The 5,255-nt window shown below is 33.6% G+C and overlaps 1 non-coding gene across 1 annotated transcript; it reads right to left on the bottom strand.

Moving 5' to 3' along the window:
- Window positions 1-4,066: 4,066 nt before the first annotated feature.
- Window positions 4,067-4,228, bottom strand: LOC116630360. The gene has a single exon (XR_004298956.1). It is a non-coding gene; the product is annotated as a U1 spliceosomal RNA (small nuclear RNA).
- Between the last annotated feature and the right edge of the window lie 1,027 nt (window positions 4,229-5,255).

The raw sequence follows: 5,255 nt of genomic DNA, 5'->3' as shown, positions 1-5,255 counted from the left end.
GAGTGAGTAGAAGCAAATTGCTGGCTCCCTTCCTGGCGCCCTGTTGTTAACCCCCTGAGTATCTCTCCTAACCACTTGTATTGCAGAAGATGCGAGTCAGGAGGATTAGGAAGTTAGTTTCTAATCATATTTACTGCCATTTTCTCTCAAAATCTGGAATTTCCTAGCCTAACATATTGCTTGAAAAACCAAAAAGACTCTCTTCTCATTTTCCATATTGGGGTGGTGGTGGTGTGAGGGGGGAGAACAATCAAATGTGTGACCCAAAGCAGGTATTACATTACAGCTGATTGGTATACTTATGTCACTAAGCATAACAGTGAATATATTTTTCCTAGCCTATGGTTATTGAAGTTCAAAAACTAATTGCAGTATAGCCCAAGAAAGCCATTTTATGGGCAGCATTTTTTTAAAAATAATATGACCATACATTTTTTTAAATTTATTTTTGCTATTATATTCTTTTTTTTTTTTTTTTTTTAAGTAGGCTCGATGCCCAACATGGGGCTGGAACTCAAGACCCTGAGATCAAGAGTCCTGTGCTCTACTGACTGAGCCAGCCAGGCACCCCCTTGGGTAGCATTTTTATTTTTATTTATTGATTGATTGATTGATTGATTGATTTATAAAGCATATACTCAAGTAATTTCACATACTGTTTACAGATCAAAGTTCTATTAGGGTAAGAACAGACATTAAAACAAGTTAATTTGAGATCTACACCTTTCTAAGTTTCATGCATATTATTTAGTTGACACATATCATAATGCTCTATGTTATAAGGCATTGTGAAAAACACAGAGAATATGAGATTGTCCTGGCTCAAATAGATCACTGAATGTTCTGTATTCTCTTGACCTAGATGAACTTCCTCTTATATTAACTATTTGGAATTCTGTGAAGAATTGGACTACTACATGGTTCTATTATCTTCAATTTATTATTTTGATTAATATATAAAATTTTTAAATTAAAAAAACCTGGATAATTCATTACAAGTGCATGAAGTAGGTCTACTAAGTCAATATTTGTAGTCTGTATTGGGGTGTTATAGTTGTTAGTTTACCTGGAGAATAGCCCTCAGAAAACTAATTTAAATTTCTTAAAAAAAATTCTGCTACACCTAAAAAGGAAAACAAACAATAACATTTCACAAGCATTACTCTAGACACTTATTTCAAAAGAAAATTTGGGCCTCTGTGCCTTTCAAGTGACATAATGGAAAACCAGAGAAAATGTAATGTACATATTTATTTGGGTAGCTCTTTACAAATGTTCTATGGACTATGGATAATTGGCAAAAATACTTGTTTTAAACAAGTGGTGTATTAGAAAACCTGAAGTAAAGATGATCCTCAATTTAAAAAAAACCTGCTAATTATGGTAAAGCAATTTCAAAGTGTATTATAATTTTTCCCAACATTTCTTTTTTTTTTTTTAAAGATTTTATTCATTTATTTGACAGAGAGAGACACAGTGAGAGAGGGAACACAAGCAGGGGGAGTGGGAGAGGGAGAAGCAGGCTTCCCGCGGAGCAGGGAGCCTGATGCGGGGCTCGATCCCAGGACCCTGGGATCATGACCTGAGCCGAAGGCAGACGCTCAACGCACTGAGCCACCCAGGCGCCCCTTTCCCAACATTTCTTAACACTAGTATAATCTAAAATCATTTTTATGTCTTTGAGAAAATAAAGAAGTATTTGTAAATTTCAATTGTTTGTATAAAATAAGTGAATTTTTAAGATTAAAGGATAACATAAACAAAGCAATATACCAGTATTCAAAGTATCTGGATAATAAAATGACATTGATTACTTCTGGATCAATCTGAAAGATTTTTCCAAACACACTTTTTTCTGTAGAGTAGTATCTTTCTCTGTCTCTCCACTAATACATCTACAAATTTATAAAATTAGTCTTTGAACAGATTACTTTTAAAATAACTAAGTTTAATAAACCCATGAGAAATTTGAAGAGCAGACATGTGTTATCATGTCTTCAGTAAAAAATATTAATGTGGGATTTACATTTTACAAATCGATTGCACATATGAGATTTAACTTGCTTCACATGACCAATAAAGTCAGCGTTTTATTATCATTTTTCAGGTAAGAAAATGGGCTAACAGCATAAAGAGATTTTTCTTTTCCTAAAGCAATTGCAGAACGGGTCAATCAGCAAACAAATGACAGAACTTTAATCCAAAATTGAATTAATGCGAATCCAAATACCACTTACTCCTAAAGTTGTTTTTCTCTTTAAAGTTTGCATTTAATAAGAAACCAAACTTTTATCATCTCATGCATAGTCTTATTGGCATAAGATGGTGATGGCAGTAAAATATGGCTCTAGGGTTGTTTCATGAGCTACTGTTTTGGGAAATGAATGGCATAAACACATTTTTTTCTTTATTTCATTCATGCTCTTTCTAGAGATAAATTATAAGCTATACATGTGACTTAATTTGTGAATAAGCAGGGTGAATTATCCATTTTGTTATATTTTGGACTTCCCTTTGACACAAAATAAATTACTTATCTGTCATTTTAGTTACATTTATTCATAATGCGCATATTTTTCTTGTTGAAAGAGGAATCTAAATTGCAATTCCAGGAGCTATGGACTTGAGTTTATTCACTCAACAAATGAGCTTTCTTCCAGCCACCAGAGACAGTGGGAATACACATAGTCTCTGCCCTCAAGAATCTTAGAGTCTAGTGGAGAGAGACTTAGAAAAAAAAATGTATGTTGGGAGATGGGATGATCTGCTATAAAGGAAAGAAGACAGGTCAGGACAATGAGGGGGATGGGAGAGACGGTGTTCGTTATGGAAAGTCTGTGATACTACAACACTGTGGATGAGATGTACGGAAAGTGAGGTGTGAGACCAGTGGTGATCTAGGAGTGCATTCTGCTCAGAGTAAACGCCACATGTAAATGAAATAGTATCATTGTTGGTATCCAAAATGGGAACATCCTGGAGTTCAGTACTCTCAGAGGATAGTGAGAAAACTGGAGTGGTATTGCGTTAGATCAGAGAAGTTGTTGGAGACCAGACTTGCCAGGTCTTTTCCAGGATATTTTCCTTAATATTTCTGTAATATTTAAGAGCGATGGCTGAATAATGCCTCCCCCCAAAGTATCAAGACCCTAATTCCTAGAACCTATGGATGCCCAGTTGTCTATGCTTATTCCCAACTCCACCACTGTTAGAGTTGTGAACATGGGCAAGTTCTTTAACTTCTCATTGCTCTCATTTATAAAATGTACATAATAAAATTACCCGAGTCATATAATTGTAAGAGTAATCTGGAAAAATGTGTGCATACAGTAAGGCATGAAAAATGTCAGCTATTGTTACATGGCCACTATTATCCAATCAATATTTATATTCCAAGTACCCGTATGTGAAGTTTTGCTGATGATATGGTGAGAGTTACAATTCTTTAAGACAGTGCTTTTCCATTTACAACTGTACACAGGACTCTTGTTAGTAGAAATGAAAAATACAAATCATTGCCTAACAAAGCTGTCAATAACAAATGCCAAATAACAAAATTCATTAAGATGGAGAACTTGACCTTGAAGAATGGTCAGGTCTCAGACATGTGGAAAATGGAGAAGGCATTCTGGGTAGAAAGAACATAATGAACAATGGCTTGGAAGCACAACATACCATTTTATGGGAATAGAATACTTCGGGATGTTGTAATTTCTTTTCCAAATATGGAATATCAATTTTGAAGTTATGATAGTCCAAACTGATCCTGAGGTCGCATGTGTAACTGATTGAAAGGAGACCAGATGGGGTTCAGAAAATATTCCATTAGCCACATCTGTGACCCTGAAAAAGTACCTCCATGCTATATCTTGAAGTTATTGTGAGAAACTGAAAAAAGAAAATAATAAAATAATTTATTTTGCTTTAGTTTTCTGACCTATAAATAAAGAGAATTTAAATGGCCCACCTTCTGATCAAAATTTCTATCATCCCCGACAAGCAACGTCTTTCCTTTTATTCATTCATTCATCCATCCATTTCTTTTGTCTTTCAACCACTTAATGATCAGGTGAGAGTTCAAACGCAGTCCCCCACTACAACAAATTACACAGTCAAGTTTCCCACATTTGGGGAAATTTCAGGGGTCAGCACATCTGGAATGAATGGATAAGCCTCACCCCGGGAAAACCACCTTCATGATCATGGTATCTCCCCTGACAGTAAGTTCCTTTCTTTTTTTAAATTTTCTGATAATATTCTATTATCCCCCAAATATATTTAAGAAAGATATATATTTCATATAAAGATACTAAAGATCTAGTTATGTCAAGGTATATCTTTTATATATAAAGAGAGATTTATATATAAATATTTGTACACAGTTATAGTTAAATAAAGCTATATATACATATATGCATATACATACATATACATATAGACACACACACACACACACACAACCCCATTTAAACTCTCAATAGTTGTTTTTGTAGAAATTGCCAAGCTGGTTACAAAATTGTAGGAAATGAGGCAATAATCTAGAATTTGCTAAAATTACCTAAAAATAAAGACAATAGTTAGAGTCCTCACACTAGCTGATTTCACAATTTACTATAAAATTACAGTATTCAAGATAATATGTCATTGGCATAATAACAGACAAATAGTTCACTGAAAGAGAATAGAGTGTCCAGAAATAGATTCACACATGTATGTAAGTACTAAGGAAATGGAATGAGAGAAATAAAAGATTTTTCAACAAGTTATATTGGAACAAGTAGATAATTATATGGGGAAAATCCCACTCTTATGTAGAAACATACATGAAAATCAATTCGAGATATTTCATAGACCTAGAGAGAAAAAATTAATGTATAAAGTATCTAGAAATAAAAGGATAACAGGAGAATAGTTAATCTGCCTTACGATAGGAAAAGATGACTTACAGAGGATGCAAAAGGAACTAATCTTAAAAAAAAAATCAGCCTTCTTCAAAATGGAAAACTTCTGCTCATTGAATAATCACCTTAAGAAAATGAAAAGAAAGTTACATATGAAAGAAAGTATTTGTGGTACATGTGTGTGGTGCTTTCTATTGAGAAAACACAAGGAAATCTTATAGTTAAAAAATAAAAATATAAGAAGTTTAACTCTAAAAAATAAGCAAAACATAAATTTGGGCACAAAGTTTACCAAGGGAGACATGAATGTCAAGTAAGAAAATAAATGGTAGTCAATATATTTATTCATCAGGG

This window comes from Phoca vitulina, unplaced genomic scaffold, assembly GCF_004348235.1.
Source record: "Phoca vitulina isolate PV1807 unplaced genomic scaffold, GSC_HSeal_1.0 scaffold3, whole genome shotgun sequence".
Taxonomy (NCBI): Eukaryota; Metazoa; Chordata; class Mammalia; order Carnivora; family Phocidae; genus Phoca; species Phoca vitulina.
This window is presented reverse-complemented; position numbering and strand designations above follow the sequence as displayed.